The 24,588-nt window shown below is 39.4% G+C and overlaps 1 protein-coding gene across 1 annotated transcript in view; it reads right to left on the bottom strand.

Moving 5' to 3' along the window:
• Positions 1 to 24,588, bottom strand: part of GTF2F2 (general transcription factor IIF, polypeptide 2, 30kDa) — a 125,999-nt gene that overhangs the window by 13,258 nt on the left and 88,153 nt on the right. The gene's annotated exons all lie outside the window — the stretch shown is intronic.

The raw sequence follows: 24,588 nt of genomic DNA, 5'->3' as shown, positions 1-24,588 counted from the left end.
CCCCCCCTGCCAATACAAGAGATGTGGATTTCATCCTTGGGTGGGCAGATCCCCTGGAGCAGGAAATGGCAACCCACTCAAGTACCTTGCCTGGGAAATCCCATGGACAAGAAGAGCCTGGCAGGCCACAGTTCTTAGGGTTGTAAAGAGTCTGACACGACTTACCAATTGAAGAACAACAAAAGGTAAATATATTAGGTAAAGGTAAAGGTAACATATATTACCATACCAAGTGACTCACAGTCAACCATTTACTTATTTTAAAAATTAAATTATTCTGGTATATGAAGACAGTAAATCTAAACAAAAACGTTTTAAGGCAGGAAAAGGTATAGCTTTCCAAAATGATTACTTTTTTCCAAAGTAACTATTTTTAAAGGACAAAAGGCACCACTGTACCTACAGACTTCTTAACTTAAAGCACTACAGGAAAAATAATTGCCAGCCATGTCTAGCTAAATTATAATCAAAGAGTAAGAATGAAATAAAAATACTCATACAAAAACATAGATCCTCACCAAGAGAACTACTCAAGGATTCATTTCAGCAAGAAGTTAAATGAACCCCAAAGGAACGATGCAATGATCACAGCAAAGAAACTGAGAACCATATTAGAAAATTATCTACTCGATACAGACGAAAAAAAAAAGAAGATACAGTTTTAAAGAAAGTGGAACTTCACATGAAAGATGGGAAGAGATCAGAATGAAGGCATTTAAGATTCCCATATATATTCTAAGTTTTCTGTAATAAGCATCTATCACTTTTACAATCAGAAAAGTAAGTATACTTCTTTTATAGGAAAAAGAAATATTGTTTCTGGGAAGGTTAGTTTGAAAGCTATAAAAATGTTGCTCATTTAAAAATAATATATGTTGAACATAATATATCACTTTCTTTTAATGGGACTTTAAAAATAATTTTCATTTAAAATTCTTTCAAAGGAACAACTTGTCATATAAAAGGTAACTGTTTCTTTTTTTATAACATTATTATTTAATTTGTTGGATGGACTTTCTGTTCTGCTTCCTTCTGCTTATTTTTAGGTGGTTGTTGTTCAGTAACTAAGTCATGTCCGACTCTTTGCAACTCCATGGACTGCAGCACACCAGGCTTTGCTGTCTTTCGCTATCTCCTGGAGTTTGCTCAAACTCATGTCCACTGAGTCAGTGATGCCATTTAACCAACTCATCATCTGTCACTCCCTTCTCCTCTTGTCCTCAGTCTTTCTCAGCATCAGTGTCTTTTCTAGTAAGTCAACTCTTCACATCAGTGGCCAAAAGTATTGTAGTGTCAGCTTTAGCATCAGTCCTTCCAATGAATATTCAGGGTTGATTTTCTTTAGGATTGACTGGTTTAATCTCCTTGCTGTCCAAAGGACTCTCCAGAGTTTGCTCCAGCACCCCAGTTTGAAAGCATCAATTCTTTGGTACTCAGCTGTCTTCACGGTCTAACTCTCACATCCGTACATGACTAGTGGAAAAACCATAGCTTTGGCTATATGAACCTCTCTCAGCAAAGTGTTATCTCTGCTTTCTAATATGCTGTCTAAGTTTGTCATAGCTTTTCTTCCAAGGAGCAAGCATCTTTTAATTTTGTGGCTGAAATCACCCTCCACAGTGATTTTGGAGCCCAAGGAAATAAAGTCAGTGTTTCCACTTTTCCCCCATCTATTTGCCATAAGAGACAGAACCAGATGCCATGATCTTTGTTTTATGAAAATTGAGTTTTAAGCCAGCTTTTTCATTCTCCTCTTTCACCTTCATCAAGAGGCTCTTAGTTCCTCTTCGCTTTCTGACATAAGGGCGGTGTCATCTGCATATCTGAAGTTGTTGATATTTCTCCCGGCAATCTTGATTCCAGCTTGAGCTTCATCCAGCCTGGCATTCTGCATGATGTACTCTGTATAGAAGTTACTATAAGCAGGGTAACAATATACAGCCTTGATGTACTCCCTTCCCAATCTGGAACCAGTCCTTTGTTCCATGTCTGGTTCTAACTGTGGCTTCCTGTGCTGCACACAGGAGCCTCTAAGGAGGCACGTAAGGTGGTCCAGTGTTCCCATCTCTTTAAAAAATTTCCAGTTTGTTGTGACCCACACAGTCAAAGGCTTTACCATGATCAATGAAGCAGAAGTAGATATTTTTTTGGAATTCCCTTGCTTTTTCTATGATCCAGTGGATGTTAGAAATTTTGATCTCTGGTTCCTCTGCCTTTTCTAAATCCAGCTTGTACATCTGGAAGTTCTCAGTTCATGTACAGCTGAAGTCCAATTTGAAGGATTTTGAGCATAATCTTGCTAGCATGTGAAATGAGTGCAACTGTACGGTAATCTGATCATTCTTTGGCACTGGCTTACTTTGAGATTTGATATATAATACCAAATTCCTCAGGAAATATTAGAGACCTACCAATTGCTTTTTTAATTTGAAAGCTGTAAATACTACTGGTTTTGTTTTTAACTGCGATTGCCAAATTGAGTATAGTTATTTCAGTATTAAAATATAAGTATTTTAATTCTTCCAATTATTTACAAATCCATATATATTCTTTAACTATATAAGATCATAATTTTATGAAGTGTAAAAAATGTACTCTAGAAATGTCTTCAGAAATTTACTGTACATGTAACCATAAATTGTATTTACTGTATTACTTTGTTTTCATGGGCCAAGTAGAGTTTCTATAAACTAGGAAAAAAGCACTAGCTAGAGACCTAGAAGGGAGCTATCCACCCACAGATGGACTTGGATTTACAATCTTTCAATGGCCTCTTAACTGCTCTTGGGTGATGCACAAGCTTCTTCCCATGACTGCATGTCATTCTGGGATCTAGTCTCTGCTCCCTCTCCAGCTCAATCCACTGTTCTCCTGCACGTGCATTGCTACGGCTGAAGCTGTGCCATGCCCAGACTTTAGAAGAACCTTCTTACAGGCAGTCATCCAGCAAATCTTTACTGGGTGCCTATTCTTGTTGTTGTTCAGTGGCTCAGTTGTGTCTGACTCTTTGCGACCCCATGGGCTGTGGCACGCCAGGCTTCCCTGTCCTTTACCATCTCCCGGAACTTGCTCAAACTCATGTCCATCAAGTCGGTGATGCCATCCAACCATCTCGTCCTCTGTCTTCCCCTCTCCTTCTGCCTTCAATCTTTCCCAGCATCAGGATATTTCCTGGGTGCCTCTGTCTACCAAGAAAAGACTTGCTTAGTGGAAGACAAACATTAAACAAATGCTTACCTATAACTGGTTATCTGCGGGACTAAAGAGGGACAGGGGGTTGGTATTATGACAACTGACTGTGTGCTGCTACAAAGTAAAGAATAACTCCAAGATGTTCACTTGGTAAGCTGAAGCAGGTCAGCCCACGTTCCTAAGAGGTGAAGCCCAAAAGACTAGGTGGAAACAACTCCTCCAAGCCGAGAAGATGTCTCAAAGTGACTGACAGACAAATGTTTAGAAAGAAATGATGGTTGCAGACAGGTATAGGAATGTTTACAAAGGATTAGAACTATGCTGCTGCTGCTAAGTCACTTCAATTGTTTCCGACTCTGTGCGAAGCCATAGACGGCAGCCCACCAGGCTCCTGTGTCCCTGAGATTCTCCAGGCAAGAATACTGGAGTGGGTTGCCATTTCCTTCTCCAACGCATGCATGCATGCTAAGTCACTTCAATCATGTCTGACTCTATGCGACCCAATGGATAGCAGTCCACCAGGCTCCTCTGTCCACAGGATTCTCCAGGCAAGAGTACTGGAGTGGGCTGCCAGCAAGGAGATCAAACCAGTCAATCCTAAAGGAAAACAGTCCTGAACATTCATTGGAAGGTCTGATGCTGAAGCTCCAATACTTTGGCCACCTGATGCGAAGAACTGACACATTGGAAAAGACCCTGATGCTGGGAAAGATTGAAGGCAGGAGGAGAAAGGGATGACAGAGGATGAAATGGTTGGATGGCATCAACAACTCGATGGACATGGATTTGAGCAAGCTCCAGGAGCTGGTGATGGACAGGAAAGCCTGGCGTGCTGCAGTCCATGGGGTCGCAAAGAGTCAGACATTACTGAGTGACTGAACTGAACTGAGAACTGCTACTGCTAAGTCGCTTTAGTCGTGTCCGACTCTGTGCGACCCCGTAGATGGCAGCCCACCAGGCTCCCCCGTCCCTGGGATTCTCCAGGCAATAACACTAGAGTGGGTTGCCATTTCCTTCTCCAGTGCATGAAAGTGAAAAGTGAAAGTGAAGTCGCTCAGTCGTGTCCGACTCTTTGAGACCCCATGGACTGCAGCCTACCAGGCTCCTCTGCCCATGGGATTTTCCAGGCAAGAGTACTGGAGTGGGGTGCCATTGCCTTCTCCAGAACTGAGAACTATGCATGTGTAAATCCTTTGGAGGGAAAAAAAAAAACAAGTGGCAGCCTGTTTCTGAACACCTCTCTCTGTATTCTAACCTTAGGCCTATCCCCTTAATGCAATCAGTTCTCAGGGGCCTGGTCTCTCTAAATGGTAATCTAGCTGTTATGCTGCCACTAAATTATCTTTTCTGTTTCAATCACCTCGCTCCACAATTTGATCTTATGAGACATTCAAGGAGGGAGGCATGCACTGGCTTCTTCTTTCCACATTAAATGATTGTTCCCATTACTTCACAGCTTGAAAATACCTTGGGATTTCACTGTATTTAGGTTAAGTGCGTTTTTATAAATGGTAGCTTATTTCTTGTCATACTCTTACACTAGAATTTATTTCAGCCACTGTATCCTGATTCAGATTTAGGTGGCATGGTTTCCTTTCAATTCTAATGCAGAAGTTCTAACAGCTAATTTCATCTTTCATAGAGTGTCATGCCATTTTTATCCTCAAAGTATTCAATCTTTTAAATATATAAAGGAAAACACTGAATTAACTTTTTTTTGAAAGAGCTCATATAAAAATTTAACGTTCTTATTATACATTTAAAAAGTCAAGTTCAAGGGTTTTGTTTTAATTAAAAGAGGATATCTTATGATTCAAAATTCAAAAGGTTAACCTATGGATGGAAAATATATTTTTGAAGAACTAAACCTTAAAATACTTTACTTAACTTGAATAGTTTAAAATAATTTAACAGGGTTCTTTACTTAACACTAAATAATTCATTTAACATTATCCCATGAAGTGTCAGAACAATTTGCAACTCCATTTCACCACTGAACAATGTACCAAATTAAACATCACTGACCTCAACATGCCTTCAGAGTCAAAATAAGGTTTAAAACTAGGCTTGTACAAAATAGTACAATGTGAAAAATATCTGGTTTGCACAGCTGAACAGCAAACTACACACAGAGGTCTGGGGCTGGACTGGGGGAAAGCTGAAAGTTTTATTGTCCCAATCATGTAAGAAATCGGTCTGGGATTTGCCTGGTGGTCCAGTGGTTATGAATCAGCCTGCCAATGAAGAGGACATGGGTTTGATCCCTGGTCCAGAAAGATCCCACGTGCTGCAAGGCCACTAAGCCCATGCTCCACAACCAAAGCAGTCACTTCAGTGCGAAGCCTGCACGCTGCAATGAGGAGTAGTGCCCACTCGCCACAACCGGGCAAAGCCTGAGCGCACAGCAGCGAGGACCCAGCGCAGCCAAAAATATATAAATCTTTTTTTTTTTAAACAGAGTCTTAACTTTTTCAGAAAATTTAAAAACATGGTGTTATTTTCAAGAAAAAATAATAGAAAAATATCACTATATGATCATTTGGACACAGACAGACCCTACTTTTACAAACCACTAAAAAACAAAAGTGTGGTGCTAATTACTACCACCATTTCCGGACAGTTTAGAATATATGTCCACAGTCTTAGAAGACTAGGATTCACTGAATTACCAGTCTTTCTAGAATATTATATAAAGGGTCAGTTTCTTACTTTCCAATCAAAGGAAAAGCTCAAGGGTTAAATAACCTAAGACTGAAAACACTAATAAAACAACCATAACAACAGACATCTAGAAAGTATTTTACTATGTTGTAGAAACTGTGTTAAAGCTCTGCATACATCTTCTCAATCTTAAAAGCACAACAATGGGAGCTCACATCTTTTCTTTTTTTTAACCCAAAGCCTCAAGTAGTTAATCTATACACTCCCAAAAAGGCCATATAACTGAATAACACCTCTATTTAAAAGTTCATTGAGTTTAGTTAAAAACAAGTAATTCTCTTGTAATAACTATAAATGGAATATAACCTTTAAACATTATGAATCACTTTGTTGTATATCTGAGACTTATATAATATTGTATAACAACTAATCTCAAAAAAAGCAATTTTCCTTTATTGGGGAAATTGAAGGTACCCACCTGCTTTCAGTTAGCCCAATTCTACACAGACACGTACAAAAGAGCACATTCTTTTTTTTTTTTAATTTGGTCATACCAAGTAGCATGTAGTATCACAGTTCCCTGACCAGGGATCGAATCCACACACCCTGCATGGGAAGAACGGAGTCTTAACTGCTGGATTGCCAGAGAAGTCCAATACATTCTTCTTTACAACACTGAAAAAAGATTCCTATTTCATCAATGTCACTGCTGCTGCTGCTGCTAAGTCGCTTCAGTCGTGTCCGACTCTGTGCGACCCCTGAGACAGCCGCCCACCAGGCTCCCCTGTCCCTGGGATTCTCCAGGCAAGAATACTGGAGTGGGTTGACATTTCCTTCTTCAGTGCGTGAAAGTGAAAAGTGAAAGGGAAGTTGCTCAGTCGTGTCTGACTCCTAGCAACCCCATGGACTGCAGCCTACCAGGCTCCTCCGTCCATGGGATTTTCCAGGCAAGAGTACTGGAGTGGGGTGCCATTGCCTTCTGCAATGTCACTAGCCACTGGCTATAATTATGGTTCATAATCCACCTTATTAAAGAGCTTCATTATGGTGTATTACAATTTACACACTGTAATGGGAATTCAATCCTCAAATAAAAATGTAGTATAAACACCCTCCAAATATTTCAAATGTCAAAATCTAAAACAATGAAAAAAAGCCAAATTTCTATTGCTCTAAGCTGTTGGCAGACTGGGGAAGACAAGTCTACATATTTTATTCAATTAATCCTTCACTGATCTCACTTAGTGCATCCTATATAAAAGTAACTCAACGAATATTGGTTAAGCAAGTGAACAAATGACACCTTTATTGGACAATTATATCACAGGAGAAAAGGCTGAATCCTGTATTAACAAATTCCACAATAACGCCTCATTATGGAGAAGGCAATGGCACCCCACTCCAGTACTTTTGCCTGGAAAATCCCATGGGTGGAGAAGCCTGGTAGGCTGCAGTCCATGGGGTCGCTAGAGTCGGACATGACTGAGTGACTTCCCTTTCACTTTTCACTTTCCTGCATTGGAGAAGGAAATGGCAACCCACTCCAGTGTTCTTGCCTGGAGAATCCCAGGGACGGGGAAGCCTGGTGGGCTGCCATCTCTGGGGTCGCACAGAGTAGGACACGACTGAAGCGACTTAGCAGCAGCAGCAGTATATACACATAGACTATTCTCCTGCCTAAGCAAAAATCCCTAAGTAATACTGCCTAGCTAATCTGGTTGTCAAGTATAGAATTAAGCAACTCCAAAATCACTGAACAAGTGTTTCCATCAGCAACTGCCAATGTGTAGGAGTCATTTTATGATGTAAATATCATTACTTTTGCATTCATCTATCCTTTGTGCTCCAGCTACATTTGACTGCAATTTATGCTATTCTTAAAATGACAGGTTTCACAAAAGAAGGTAAATTATCTTACGATGTTGATTTCATTTTTGAAAAGGAGGGAGTAAAGCAGTGAAGGAGGTAAACAGTGCTTCCCAAGGGGGAGCAGGAGGCTGACATTTGCAGGGTAAGCGAGAGAAAAGTGTCCCTGCAAGGAGAAGCAGGAACAGCCAGAGTGCTGGGACTGCCTGTGAACAAGAGGACACCTTCTGGGCCCCAAGTCAGAAAACAAGATGCAACATTCAGAAGAAGGCCCAGCTCAGGAGCGGGCAGGCAGAAGGCTAGGGGGAAGGCAAGGTGAGGGAATAACCAGGGGATCTACTAATACCAAAAGGTTCTGATGATGCCTAGTTTTAAGACAGTACATTTACAGGAAGCTTCCACAGGACAGAGTTTCTCAGAGGAACAGTAATAGTATTAACAGTATTGGGTTGGCCAAAAAGTTCGTTTGGGTTTTTCCATACAACTTTAAGGAAAAGCCCAAACGGACTTTTTGGCCAACCCAATACATATTTGTCTGTTAGAATGTGGATTTGAAAAAATTTCAGCACTTGCAACTGACAAGTAATCAAACATATCCTTACCTGGAAGGACTACTAGAAGGATTACACAGAGTAAACATTAAAATTAAGTAATTTAAGTGTCTTACAAATACCTGTTAATTATTTTAAGCTTCATGAAAATAGGGACCTTGTTCATATTCCCAGGGCCTAGAAATTAGGCATGCAATATAAATGTGTTAAATAAGCAAGTGAGGGGAAAAAAAGATGAGAAGAAGACAAGTTTTCGGCTGCAATTAATCAATAATGGTAATCTGGACGTCATATCATAAGATTTACAGTAATATAGAGAAGGAAACGGCAACCCACCGACTGCAGTATTCTTGCCTGGAGAATCCCCGTGGACAAAGGAGCCTGGTGGGCTACAGTCCATGGGGTTCCAAACAGTTGGACACGACTGAGCAACTTAAGCACAGCACAGCACATGCTAACACCCAGATCTGCCATTTAAGAGAAGAGACTGTAAAATACATAAGGCTTAATTTTCACTCTGTAGGAAAAACCCAACAAAGGGAAAAAACTCCATTATCTACTTGCACTATCCAATAGAGTAGCCACTGCTGCTGCTGCTAAGTCACTTCAGTCGTGTCCGACTCTGTGCAACCCCAGAGCCGGAAGCCCACCAGGCTCCCCATCCCAGGGATTCTCCAGGCAAGAACACTGGAGTGGGTTGCCATTTCCTTCTCCAATGCATCAAAGTGAAAAGTGAAAGTGAAGTCGCTCAGTCATGTCTGACTCTTAGCGACCCCATGGACTGCAGCCTACAGGCTCCTCCGCCCATGGGATTTTCCAGGCAAGAGTACTGGAGTGGGGTGCCATTGCCTTCTCCAGAGTAGCCACTAGCAATATGCAACTATTTAAACTGAAACTTCATTTCCTCAGACATGTCAGCCATGTTAAGTGTTCAACAGCCACATGTGGATACCACAAGACAATACAGACATAGAATATTTCTTTCACTGGTGAGGGAATAAAAATTCACAATGGGCTTTGCTTGCTCCTACATTCGTTAGAAACAAGTCACCCACAAGTTTTTGGGTATGTGTTGGGTAAGGTAAAGTAAATGACAGCATAATGAAGACACTTTATAAGTGTCTTGGTTTTGTTTTTTTAATTACTGCCGACTTTTTGTTTTACAGACAAACACTCTAAGACTGTCAATCCCTTGTCAAATTGTCACTTCTCCAGGAAGAGCATACATCACCAACATTCCAGAGAGTATCCTCCATTAGCTAAAAGACACAGAATCTCCACTCAATAGTCCAAAATATAAGTATCTCACCCAATGGCCAAAATATTTTTACTATCTTATATAATTTCCTTTACTCTCATAGTCTTTCCTTAAGTAATCTACTTACTATCTTAAACTTGAAGGCATGTTCAGTAGCTACCTTCAGCCTGTTTGTGTTAGTCACTGTTATGTCTGACTCTTTGTGACTCCGTGGACTGTAGCCTGCCAGACTCCTCTGTCCATGGGATTCTCCAGACAAGAATACTGGAGTGGGTAGCCATTCCCTTCTGCAGGGGATCTTTCCTGACCCAGGGATCGAACCCACGTCTCTTATGTCTCCTGCGCTGCAGGCAGATTCTTTATCATCTGAGCCACTAGGGAAGCCCACCTTCAGCCTATGCAGTGGCATTACTTCCCCGTCTCCAGCACTCTGGTCACGCCCAAGTCCCATACAGATGCCCAAGCTGGAGGAAGGGGGGCAGAAGACAGCACACGCAACCAGTTCTTGTGACTCTGGGAATCAAAAGGGTACCTAAGATTCATTACACTGCCTGGAGCTTTTGTTCAAATAATTATGAAATTTGGTCTGTGGCTCAGATCATGAACTCCTTATTGCCAAATTCAGTCTTTAATTGAAGAAAGTAGGGAAAACTAGTAGACCATTCAGGTATGATCTAAGTCAAATCCCTTACGATTATACAGTGGAAGTGAGAAATAGATTCAAGGGATTAGATCTGATAGACAGTGCCTGAAGAACTATGAACTCTGGTCACCTGCAACTTACTCACTGCAATGTGTTTTTTCTTTAGACCATGTCAAGCATGATTTCTTATACCATCTCCTGAAAGCAAACTGTTTTTCACCTTGGAAAGACTGTATTTCAATGTAAGTGTGTGTGTGATGGGGGAAGAACAAGGGCAGGCAAAGCGGAAGGGGGTGGGGGCAGAAGGAAGCAACAGCGTTTGAGGTAAAAAACCCTTTACTGCTTCTGCTTTTCCTGTTAATCAAATAGTTAATATTTTAGTACGGGCACAAAGTAGAAACTTAAGAGGAAAAATAGTTTAGCAAGTTAGGGATCATTTGTTAGTTCTCAAGACATGTCCAAGTAGCTACTCCTGAAAATTACCCTAAACTCCAATGGATGATGAATGACAAAAATATTTGTTTCATTTCATTTTTAAGAACTTTTATTTCTCTTCTCCATACTCCAAGAAAAGTAAAAAGCCTAAATATTTTGCTATGATTCCTGGAGTGGTGGGTAAAAAGGACGAGGAACTGTATTTATAACTCAATACAGCCGGCCTTCTGTAGCTGAGGATGCAAATCGCGTGGATAGTAAGGTCCAACTGTATTAATACCACTTTATTTAAGGGACAGGCACATCTGTGAATTTCATTTTGTGTAAGGGACATGCACATCTGGAATTCTGGTGTCTGCAGGGGGTCCTGGAACCAATGTCCCATGGATGCCCAGGGATGACTGTACTCAAAAAAGCAACAAAGAAATACCTTTTTAATTCAGATTCATCCTGAATACTTTCCCATTAAAAATAAAAATCAAAAATGAAAGCAAACCTATGGCACCCAGAATGGCTCTGAACAATGCTTAGTTTAGAGAATGTACCAGACACCATGACACGGCCGGATCTAAAACCAGATTCTGCTTTTAAGGTCTAGTTCTACTACTAAGTGCTACCGTGGTCAAGTCAGCCAGTCTCTTCAACACCTTGGCACTCTCATGAGAAAAAATGATAATTAGAGCAACAGAAGTATGCGAGATAATCTTTAAACACTTAAACGTGGCTTGTCCCAAAGTACAATTCAATACATTCTATTATTATTTTCCTTACTGTAATCATTCAAATAGTCACACTAAACAGAAATGTACGGAAGTTATGTGAATAAGCACAACTTTTAATAATAATCTGCTTCACCAATTAGATTTTAAAACTAAGATTTATGGAAACTAAGTTCATCCTTTATCCTGATAGGGGTATCTGGCTACATCAGATAAAAAGCACTTTCTTTCATTGTCTTTGATGTCTTCAAGGATAAGAACATTTCTTTCTAAATGTCATTCAGCTGCAGGTAAAACATGTAATGTTCATAAAAGTGCTAATTAGAACAAATTAAAATTAAACAGCATCAAAAGACATATTAAAAATATGGGAGCTTACAGTTTTGGGTAACTGTTTATATATAAGAATTTTTTTTAATTTACTGAATTTTAGATGCAGTCAAAGTATTTTTGGAGTTAATCCTTAGGGTACTCAAATCAGTCTCTCATAGATGACTATCAACCAGCAGTGACCAGAACATGAGTCTGAGTTTAACAAAAGTAGAAAAATGCACTTGAGCAGAACATCTTAAGTTACACAGATAACACATAACCATTTAAAACTAAATAGTTTTTGAAAAATCTTTTCCCGTCTTCCTCATATAAAACATGATTACAGAAGGTTATATATTTTTCCTCCCAGGAGATGGGGAGACCAACTGTAGAGTGGATACAACTGAACGAAGTAACTGTTCCCCTCCTTCCCTTTATCTATTTTTCTTGGCCCTCTTTTACACTGCCTGGACATTTTTAGTTGGTTTTCTCTAGATTTTTTTCCATACAGCTTTAGATTATTTCACACGTATTGTTTCACTTCATTGGCCAAAGAGGCTAATGCTTTCAGGGGACATTAAACAATAACTCTTGGGCCCCTTTCTGCCCATAATGTCTAATGATTGGCTTAGATTTTTTTGTCCTTTAACTGCTTGGCCCAACACTTATGCACACTGACCCTCATAGACTTTTGTGTGAGGTGGATCCACGTAGATACCGTGTAGAGGTCTTGACACCATCACTTCACTCATGCCACTCAGATGCTGCCATCCACCTCTTCTCCCAGACCACTCTCCTCTACAGAGGGCAGGTGTTGCCTCAGTACTGATTCGAGGAACTCCTGCCTGAGCTTCCCCCACAGCTCAGGAACTGACTGCTGCCTCCTGCTTCCTGGTGGAGCCCCCATGAACAACAAGGGCTCATAGAACCCCACAGGGATGTGTAACCGAGACGACGGGAGGAGGGAACTGCGGGCTAAGCAGTCACTGTGGCAGCTCAGAGTGGGGTCCTGGGCACCGCCGAGCCCTTGAATATTCTCGAATCATATCATATACATCTTGATTAAAAACACCTTAATAGTCAAGTATTTAAGAAACAGAATACAAAAGCCTTTTCTTCTCATTACGAACTGAAATATATTCATTAATTTAAAGTAAACACCTTAATAATCAAGTATTTAAGAAACGGAATGCAAAAGCCTTTTCTTTTCATTAAGAATTGAAATGTATTCATTAATTTAAAGTTGAATTTGCTTTTGAGAGCTTAAAGGCTCACACGGGTTCTACTTTTGTGGATAGAATGCTTTAAAAAGTAGAAGAGAAACTGCTAGAGATGACCGTTCATATAATAAAACTAACTCAGTTTCCTAACAGAAACACTAATGCTCATGTTACCATATTGATCAAGTGCTGAGAGTAATCATTACCCTAAGATTCCCTATTTTCACAGTTTTGGCAGTTCATGTTGCCAGCCCTATCAAGAGACATTCAGCCCCCACTTCTGTAAGCTCCTAAGACTTCTTATCTGCTGACTGATAAATAGGCTTCCAGCTAGGTTATCATTTGGTGAGGAACTGTGAACACTGACATGAAGTTACCTAGCAAATTTTCTTTTATAGAGCTTATGGACAGATGTATTAAGAACTGAATATATCATTTTATAAATTTAAGAAAATAATTTTTCTTGCTATTAGTAGAGAGAAGAAGGCATTATAGAAATGTTTCAGTCCTGGTTTTTCTAAATACATAAAACATTATCTGGTTCAAATCAAGTCTAGGTTTTTTATAGCTGGTCTTAGTACAAAGACAAAAAGCTAAGCATATAGGAAAACCATTTCTAAAACAAGCTGTGGGCAGGAACAGCCCTGATGTTTTATGGATTCAGACTCTGTGTGCCATTTTACTTGCACTGCTAGCGCTATTTAAGAGACGCTTTTACCTTTCAGTCACTTACTTTATACTCTTTAACTCCTATAAAACATTAGGGATATCAGGCTCCTCAGGAGCTTCATGTAGCTCCTATTAGTCAGAGAATGACTACTTTTATGGGCCCCAAACAAATGTATAAAAATATTTTCTGCATCATCAACATGCATGGATGATAGAAGTTATTACAGAGGCTATTTATGTGGACAAAATCCATTTTATTTTGTTAAACTGTTTATATGATGATCCGAGTCATTAACTTTTGTAAATGTTGCTTTGATAGACATTCTGAATGAGGCGGAATAGCAGTTACGGAAACAAACTCTTGCTTTCTTTCTCCCTTTGTGGTAACAGTTTTATACCAAGCTCTTTCCCCCAGATCCCTCCAGTGTTGCTAGCTGAAGGTGAGGCTGAAGTCTGGGTCCGTGGAACGTCCACAGGGAACATGCTCAGACGGCAACCTTGGTGTGCATCTGTGCTCAGTCGCATCTGACTCTTTGCGACCCCACGGACTGTAGCCTGCCAGGCTACTCTGTCCATGGAATTTTCCAGGCAAGAGACTGGAGTGGGCTGCCACTTTCTTCTCCAGGGGATCTTCTGACTCAGGGATTGAATCCACATCTCCCATCTGCACTGGCAGGTGGATTCTTTACCATGGAGCCACCAGGGAAGCCCTTAGGTCCCTCCAGTGCTGCTAGCTAAAAGTGAGGGTGAAGTCAGTGTCCACGGAAAAATCCAAGGTAACACTCTCAGACAGCAACTTTGGTCTCCTAGTGCAATTCATTCAGTAATTGAGTTGGGCAGGAAAAAGTGAAAAAAAAAAAAAAGTATGTATGTATATGTACATATATATATTTGAATGAACACATTCTAAAATATGCTGGTGCTTCTTCAGGTTCAATATTCAGAGCCAAGAAAGAAATTAGTCAGAATTTGTTGAGTTTGCTGCATATATACAGATCAAGATGATAACTAAAGGGAAGGGGGCATCTGTGGGTTTCATTTATTCACATATGAGGTAGGGGTTAAAGTATGGAGTGTGTTTGATAAAAGCAATTGAGGTGTGAAATGAACTTGGTGGTTTTAAGTGAGCTTTTACATATTCTACAACAGATGGTACAGCAATAATTTTTTATCATTTAAGATGAGATCAGATTCTTGAAACCATGAATTCTATCACAACAGGCTACACTGTCTTGTCCAAATAATGTGTATTAGAGAATGTGTATTTTCTGCAAGGTGCATGTTTTCACTATGTGAAATCTGAAGAAAACCCATTTTAAAAATGAAAACAGATTTATGTAACTGTTAGCTTCAGTAGTGACGGAAGGAACTTAGAGTGGGTGTTTAGGAGGGGAAATAAATGAGGTAATGCAGTTCAAAGAGGCTGACCTAACAGAAATCTGACAATAAAAGACTGGAAAAAGTACTGTGATAAGTACTTTCCCATTTTCATATTTATTATACTGCAACTTGAATACTTATAACCAGAATTATTTAAGATGTTTAAAGCTAAGCATCCAAGTCATCAAGCAGCCCCAATTGCTAACCTCGGCTCTCTTTCTTTTACTCCTAAAATTATTTAGGTCAGGGATTAAGTAAGCTGCTTATGATGATAGACGCAGCATTTCTCTAGCCAGTCCCTGTGATATATACTGCAAGTATGAATCATTTTTCCAAATTAAAGTGTCTATGATCCTATGACTATGTGATGGGTGCCAAGAGAATACAACAGTGGAATCAAACAACTTCTATTCAGCAAATTTTAAAATATCGTTCTGCAAATTTCCAGTTGCTTCTGAGGAAAAATCAGAAATATTAGCTGCATATCATGTCAAGCTGTAAGAAGCTACCCAGGCATACACGAACCAAGATACTGTTGCTATGGAGACTAAGCAACTCAAGCAAATGGCTACTTCATTAGAGACTCCATGAAACTATAAATGCTGGAATAATAGATGAGGGATATCTGGCAGGATGTGGCCATCAGTGTGGGCTGGGATTCAGAGAGAATTTCTGAAAATATAAGGTAACTTTTAACACGCTGTTTTGGCAACCTTTGAAAAATTAAAAAGTGAGATTAACTAGAACCAAATGAAAGCTGGGGGGAAATGAGAAGAGTGGTCAGGTTCAAGAATATCTGTTTAGGACCAGCTGTGGTGACCCTGACATTGATCTGAAAAAGTGAGAGTCATTTAGACTATCATATAGGATGCCAAAGGGAGAAAGGAGTCCCTACTGAATCACTGCTTCAGACTTTCCACTGTGAACGGGGTTCGAGGCCATATGGTCTCTCTCTCCATCAAGAAAATGAATAGAAAGGAGGGAAAGAATATTTCTGCCTATGTTTCAACTTTGAAGAATTTAAACTTTACATCCAAGAATGAAAATAAAAGCTGGATATGAACTTCTGTAACACAGCGACAAAAGATTAATGCTAAAATTAGATTTATCTCAAAGAATTTAAATCATGTAGCATTTCACATATTCTTACTCTAATCTTCTAAAAACAAAGGCTACATACTAAAAAACCCCAATGTTTCTGTCTTTTCCTCATGAATTTACATTGCCTCTAAGAACTTTTAACTGACACTATATAGGAGCTAAATATAAAGATGTGCTTCTATTTTTTATGTTAGTGATATGTTATATAAATTTATCATATTAAGTTTATTACAAAAATGATGTTAGTTATATCCTGACTTTTTTTTAATTAATTTTTTTAATTGAAGTATATTTGATGTACAATATAAGTTACAGGTATACAATATACGGATTCACAATTTTTAAAGGTTACACACTTACAGTTATTACAATATATTGGCTATATCCCCCTGTCATACAACATACCCCTGGAGCTTATTTTATACTTAATAGTTTGTATCTCTTACTCTCCTGTCTCTACATTGCCCCTTCTCCTTCCCCGTGAGTAACCCCTAGTCTGTTCTCCATATCTGCTTCTTTTTTTGTTATATTCACTAGTTTGTTATACTTCTTAGATTCCATATAAGTGATACCAAAAAGCATTTGTCTTTCTCTGCCTTATTTCACTTAGTATAATACCCTCCAAGTGCTTCCAGGCTGCTGCAAATGACAGATTTTCCTTCTTTTTTATGGCTGACTTCTAGTAAATTCGAGGTAATGCTATGCTTGTGTTTGTCCTTGTTTTGATTGGTATAAACATCCAAGTGTAAAAGCCACACTTACAGGACACCTCGATTTATCTTCCCGGATTTCGACCAGGACTTTCTAATCCTGTCCTCTTTAGCCCAGTGACTTGTGCACATTACTCCACAGAAGACAGCTGCCCTTCCTTCCCATTTGAATGGCTTTTTCATCAGCATTGCTCAAGACACACAAATGAGACTGGAAATCACATTGTTATGCCAAATCAAAGCTATCGGGAGTCAGCTGTTAAACATGGGGACTACAGCAAACGAATCACTGTAAAATCAAGGTTTATTCTGGTTGCGATACGGAGAATGAAGCAGGGTAAGGAGAGACTGGTATCAGGGAGAACAAAGATGAGATGAACAGAAGCTGTGCAGTACCAGTGAGTGGAGAGGCAGAGCAGCATGTGAGTACAGTAAGTGAACATGTGACACTGAATTCTAGAGGGTTCTGCAGACCTAACATAAGCGAGGCCCGGTGTCAGGTACTGGAGGAGAAACCAACCTGAAAGAGCTACCAGCTGTTGGAAGAGTAGGCAAGACCATGCGTGTGTGCTAAGTTGCTTAATCGTGTCTGACTCTTTGCGACCCCATGGACTGTGGCCCACCAGGCTCTCCATGGGATTCTCCAGGCAAGAATACTGGAGTGAGTTGCCAGGCCCTTCTCCAGGGATGGAACTCTCATGGCTCTTTCGTCTCCTGGCAGGCAGGTTCTTTACCACTAGTGCCACCTGGCAAGACAGACTGCTCCTGAAACAAAAGAGCCTCTAGAACGTCTGAGGATCCTGTGCATTTGCCACCTTGTTTTCTATACTCACTCCTCCTTTTCTGCTTGGCAAACTCCTTCCTGGGCCACTGCCTCCCCAGCAAAGCCAGCCCTTACTCAGAAGTGGCTCTCTGCCTCCCCTGTTCTTTACTGATGGCTCACAGTTCTCCCTGGAGCCTGGTGGTTCTCCCTGCAAGGCGAGTGCTGTAAGCACTGTACTAAAGGAAAAGCAATCTAATGTTACTCAATTACATTCCATCTAATACATTCAGAGTGTCTATTACCTGTCAGGGACCATGGTAACTACTGAACTGCACTCCTTGAAAGTTCATTAGCAAAAACTATAATAGAAATTGTCAATGAAAGCAAATGAAGACAAGATTATCAGTAAGAAACCTGGCTCAAGCAAAGGTTTTGTGATACTGTTTTTAAAACAATTTTTATTGAGGTGTAACTGACATACTATAGACTGCAGGTACTTGAAACGTACAATTTGATTCATTTTCACATATGCACATACTTGTGAAACCATGTGATACCTGTTTCAGAAAAATCACCCAGCCTTACAACCTAGGTTCCTCCATGCTGAATTCTTTTTTCCCCCTGGAGGAATCAATAAATTCAAACTGAATCATTTTTTTTTAAAGTTATTGTCTATTTCTGATCAATACATTAGGAATTTAAGAACACAGAAATTTTATTATTTTATATAAAGCTGCTGCTGCTAAGTCGCTTCAGTCGTGTCCGACTCTGTGCAACCCCACAGATGGCAACCCACCAGGCTCCCCTGTTCCTGGGATTCTCCAGGCAAGAACACTGGAGTGGGTTGCCATTTCCTTCTCCAATGCATGAAAGTGAAAAGTTAAAGTGAAGTGGCTCAGTCGCGTCCGACTCTTCGGGACCCCTTGGACTGCAGCCTACCAGGCTCCTCTGTCCATGGGGTTTTCCAGGCAAGAGTACTGGAGTGGGGTGCCATAGCCTTCTCTGTATGTAAAGCTAACGAAATATTTTTTAAATGTCAGCATACATTTGCAGGCAATATAACAATGTACTTTAAAGAAACAGAAACAACTGAACAATGACAGACTAGAAGGAGTACAAATGTACAAAAGCAGCTTTCTTATATTCCAGCCACATATTTTTTAAGGGAAAAGAAGTTACAATAGCAACAAAAATATAAACACACAGGGCAACCCTTACCAAAAATGTTCAGCTCTATATAAAGAAAATTACACATTGTTACTGAAAGTATAAAGAAGGCCTGAATAAATGGAGAGAACTACTGAGTTTCTGAGTGGGAAGATTAAATATGCTAAGAAGCTAATTTTTCCCAAATAATTTTATAGATTTAAAATAAAAATTTATTGGAATTTTTTTAATTTGGAAAAAAATTGTTTTAAAATTGACATGGAAGACAGAACAGGTAAGAATTAAGAAAAATATTTTCAGGGACATAGTAATAATTAAACTTAAAAGCTTTTGCACAGAAAAGGGAACTATAAGTAAAACAAAAAGACAACCTACAGACTGGGAGAATATATTTGCAAATGATGTGATCAACAAGGGATTATTTCCAATGTATGCAAACAGCTCATACAACCTAATTTAAAAAAAACCAAACAACTCAATCAAAAAACGGACAGAACACCTAAACAGATATTTCTCCAAAGAAGAAATACAGATGGCCAATGGGCACATGAGAATATGCTCAACATTGCTAATTATTAGAGAAACGCAAATCAAAACTACCAAGAAGTATCACTTCACACCAGTCAAAGTGGTCATCATTAAACAGTCTACAAATAATAAATGCTGGAGAGAGTGTAGAAAAAAGGGAATCCTCCTACACTGTTGGTGGGAATATAAATTGGTGCAGCCACTATAGAGAACTGTATGGAGGATCTTTAAAAAACTAAAAATAGAGTTGCCATATCATCCTGCAATCCCAGTCCTGGGCATACATTCTGAGAAAACTCTTAATTCAAAAGATACATGCACTCCAATGTTCACTGCAGCACCATTTGTAATAACTGAGACATAGGTTAAGAAGCAACCTAACTGTCCATCAAGAGATGAATGGATCAGGCAGATGTGGCATATATACACAGTGAAATATTACTCAGCCATAAAAAATGGAATAATGCCACTTGCAGCCACATGGATGGATCTAGAATTTATCACACTAAGTAAGCCAGACAGAGAAAGACATACATCATATGGTACTACCTATCTGTGGAATCTAAAAACATGATACAAATGAACTTATTTACAAAACAGGAAGAGACACACAGACAAAAAACAAACTTATGGTTACCAAAGGGGAAAGGGGGTGGGTGGAGGGAGGGATAAATTATGAGGATGAGAGTAACATATCAAACTACCAAATATAAAACAGAAAAACAACAAAAACCTAAGGTATAGAACAGGGAACTGTATTCAACGTTTTGTAATAATAACCTATAAGGGAAAAGAATCTTACCATGTGTAAGTGTGTATATATATATATACACACACATAAAATCTGAAACATCATGCTATACACCTGAAACATGATACTATAAATCAATTATAGTATATATATATAAACATGTGTGTATGTGTGTATATATATGATATATAACAAATATCATATGTATGTATATGTATGTAATCTGAATCACTGTGTTGTACACCTGAAACATGACATTGTAAATCAACTATATATATATATAAAACGTGTGTGTGTATGTATATAATCTGAATCACCATGCTGTATACCTGAAACATGATACTGTAAATCAACTATACTATATATAACATGTGTGTGTGTGTATATATATTATATACATAAAATCTGAATCACCATGCTGTATACCTGAAACACGATATTGTACATCAACTATGCTATGCTAAGTCACTTCAGTCATGTCCGACTCTGTGCGACCCCATAGACGGCAGCCCAACAGGCTCCCCTGTCCCTGGGATTCTCCAGGCAAGAACACTGGAGTGGTTTGCCATTTCCTTCTCCAAAAAATCAACTATACTTCAACTATAAAAAAAAAAAGTCTCTCCTAGACATCCAGATCCTCTCTCTGAAGGCAACTACTGATCCAGTTTCTCACATACACTTCAAGATGCATTCCGCTTGATCATGACCTTGATTTCTAAAGAAGCTGTTGGGTAGAAATGCTTTGTCTGTACTCTACCACTCTAATAGCCTATCTTTGGGAGACAGCTTGTCATAGGTCAATGTCATTCTCATGGAAGATTAATTGTTGGTGAGGTTTAATAGACAAGAAATCACCCTACTTAGACTTAATCATTGTTTCCAGTAATTTTATCTCAACATAAAGGTACAAAGTAGAAACATAGGCCAGTGATTTAAAAAGTAAGACTCTTGAGATAGATTAGATTACAGATGAAATGCTGATCAGATTAAACACAGAAACATATTGTTTTGCCTACATATCATCTGAAGACTGCACACCTCCTTGTGAAGAACTCCTTATCAGCCACACTAGATTTGTCAAAATGTGTTCTCAGGACCACTTACATCAGAATCATCAGGTTGCCTAATAATGATGCGTATTTGTACTCCCAACTCAAGATCTACTGAGACAAGAACTCTGGAGACTGGGCCCTGGAATCAACATTTTTAACAAAGTTCCCAGGTGATCTGTATATACCAGTAAAAAGTTTGGGAGTGACTGGGTACCACATAAGCCTCTTAAACACAGAAACCCTGTTTTCCTTATTCATTTTAGGCCTCCTACCCAGGACAATGCCTGACAAAGTACATATCCCATTATGCATGTTGCAGATTTATTGAAGGTACACTGGCCTTAACTGCAGACTATCTTGTTATGTTGTCAATGCTTGACTGATTTTGAAACTGCAAGCTTCATCCATGATAGAAATCTGATTAAAGAATAGAGAAACAAGCTTTGGAAATCAACAGCTTTTTGAGTTCATTAAATTGTATGACTCAGTCTCACGGCAAAGCATGTGGAAAGATGTCAGTTAATTTAATTAGCAATACTTTATTATATACCTGAGTTTCAGATAGATAGTACAGTGTACAAAAGACCAAGTGATCAAAGGAAGGGTTCCAAAATGAGATATTCTACATGTTTTTCTGTTTTGTGATTAACTAAACAGAATGACATCTGTCCTAACTAGTACCAGCAAAGAAGCAAAAAGAGCATCTCAGCAACCAAAACAGATGTCACAAGGCCAAATATGACAGCTCTGGGCACTTGACTCACAGGTGAGCCCATTAGACCTTCACTCATAGTCGATTTGGTCTTCTTTTACGCACATCATTCATCCTAATAGAATTTTAAAACTGGTTTCCAAGCTCACAGGAAATTAAAAACACTAAATCAGATCGAAGAGAGGGGCTGCAGCTGACAGTAACGCAATCAACACGACAAAATGATAGCTGCTAAGAGGGAAGTGAAGAACTATATAAAATAATCAGAAGAATTCACAAAATACAATACTCTGTGGCCATCCTGAGAAAGGGTAAAGGACCCACTCTTCTTGATGGTATCTGGAGGCAGCTACCACGTAACTCAAAAATAGGCATTCATGAGGGAAAACAAGTTAGAGTAGGCTAAATTATGTTCCCAGTAAACTTTGTGCATGAGGTATGGATACAGGTATCATGTGTAAAATAATTAGAATCATTCATTAAAACTAAGTAAAATTCTTTTTTAAAGTCACAAACTTTTAAAAAGAATTCAGCGATAGCTATTTGGAAAAGTATTAGAAACAGCCCATTCATCTGTGGAGTTCCAGGAAAAAAAAAGATGTGAATGCTAATACTAAGAGGTAATTTTCAAAACCAAATGTCCTAGAAAAAAATAATTTGGTATCTCTTTATTGACATGGTCAGTGGTAGTTAGCCCTATTTTCTATATCTGAAGAACTCTATAGTGTATACCTGTCATTTAGTCACCATTTAGAAGCCACATGGGGATTATTTCTGGAAAAGTCCAGGGTTCTGTATACCACAAATTATTTTCATCTTGAAGAATATTTTACAAAAAAGACTTTAAATTTATATTACAAAAAAACAGTGCTACGGAAACACACTAAAGATAACTCAAGTAGAAGTATAAGCCCCTAGTAATTTAATGAGCTGTGATAAAATGCCATATGGCATTCACTGTAATTATGTAATAAGCGCTGCAAATTCTGTGAACCACAGCATTTGGTCACCACCACACCCACCTCTTCCAAAACTGGTGTGTGTACCAGACAGCACTGGGAAACAACAGACTTGTAAATTAAATATTTCACAATCATGTTAGCTTCATAAAGTGTATGTGTTTGTTCTATACAGTAGCATCGTTTTGGACCAGGCAGTTAGGCTTTTTAAGAGCTAGAAGATAGAGTGTAGTTCATAAAGTAGAGTTAGTGCTTTTCTTTTGAAACTACACAAGAATGTTGCGTATCAGAGGACAAGTTTTCTAAAATGAGCAATTCAAGGGCAGGGAAGATGTCTTACCTTTTTGTTCCTGGGTGTCTGGTATATGATAGGTGTTCAGTGTCTACACAATAAATGGCTTTACATAAACCTGTGAAGCTTGAGCTGTGAGACCTTTGGTATTACAATGCAAAATACTGATTCTGAGGGGGAACTCTATTCATGCTATACTATTAACTTCACCTTTAACAGCTAACAGCACCTTTAACTTCCTGTCCACGCTATGGAGCATATAGAATGTGTCATGCTATTTTAAAGGAGAAGAAAAAAAAAAAACTTCAGATTTTAAAATTAACTTCGGAATATCTATAAATTAAACATAAATTAATTCAATTTTATGAGAATTCAACAAATAAAAAAGTATTAGAGCTGAAAAAGGAAAAACACTGTTAACCTAAAATTTCCAAAATGTAAGAGGCTGAAGACTATGAAATATTCATTCATGCAACAAATAATTATTGAACATTATCCTGTGGCAAGTGCTATGCTAGGTGACAAGGATATCGTCAATAAGTCATAACTAAGGAGTTAATAAAGATAGTGCAGAGTAGCAAGTGCTAAGAATACAATAAAACTGGGTAATGGTGCAGTAAGTAACAGGAGGAGGCTTCACTGCTTCACCTAGGAGTGGTCAGGAAAGACTTATCTGAGGAGGTGACATGCAACCTGGCGTACTGGAAAGGAGGGTGACTCTTTAAGAGCTGGTGAAAGACTCACGCTTAGGCTGAAAGAGCCCTCCAAGAGGACTGCTCTTGCTCTGAGGGACAAGAAAGCGGCCACTGGGGCTGCCTAGGGAATGAGAGAGGAGTACGGTGGAACAAGAGGCTGAAGAAGCTTCAGGATCAGATCACATTGGGTTTGGAAGGCCAGAGCATGGGGGATTCCCGTAAATTCTAAGCAGGGAAATGCTATGACCTGATCTACTCTGATGACTCTGAGAGCCACGTGAGGAATTGTCTATAGGGGGCAGCAGGGAGCCGTTAGTTAGGAGGCATTTGCTATCAGAGGGAAGGCCAGCTTCACTAGCAAGTGCCCTGTGCAGTCACACTTGTCTTGCACTTAAGGGCCTTGCACTTGACAATGCAATGCTGTTACCATTCTGCAATTCTTAATAATTTATGAACAAGGGGCACTGTACTTCATTCTGCAACAGGCCTTGCAAATTAGGTGAAAGTGAAAGTGTTGGTTACTCAGTTGGGTCCAACTCTTTGTGACCCCATGGACTGTAGCCCGCCAGGCTCCTCTGTCCATGGAATTCTCCTTGTAAGAAGACTGGAGTGGGTTGCCATGCCCGCCTCCAGGGGATCTTCCCAGCTGAGGGACTGAATCCAGGTATCCTGCATTGCAGGTACATTCTTTACAGTCTGAGCCACCAGGGAAGCAATCAGGTAGTCAGTCCTAAATACAGGTGAAGAAGGCAGAACAATGAAGCAGCAGTGGTCATATGCAGCAGGTCAGTGAATGGTGTTGGTACAGCTGGTAGACCCTGATAATGGACTGCATGTTCCTGTCAAAAGAGAACTCAAGGACAAGTCCCAGGTGTTTTACCGGAGTAACTGAGTGGAAATGGTGAAGACTGGGGGAAGACTGTGTTAGGGCTGGGAGGGTGGGTAAAAACCA

The sequence above is a fragment of the Bison bison genome, unplaced genomic scaffold (assembly GCF_000754665.1).
Source record: "Bison bison bison isolate TAMUID 2011002044 unplaced genomic scaffold, Bison_UMD1.0 scf7180017864345, whole genome shotgun sequence".
In the NCBI taxonomy this organism is placed as follows: domain Eukaryota; kingdom Metazoa; phylum Chordata; class Mammalia; order Artiodactyla; family Bovidae; genus Bison; species Bison bison.
This window is presented reverse-complemented; position numbering and strand designations above follow the sequence as displayed.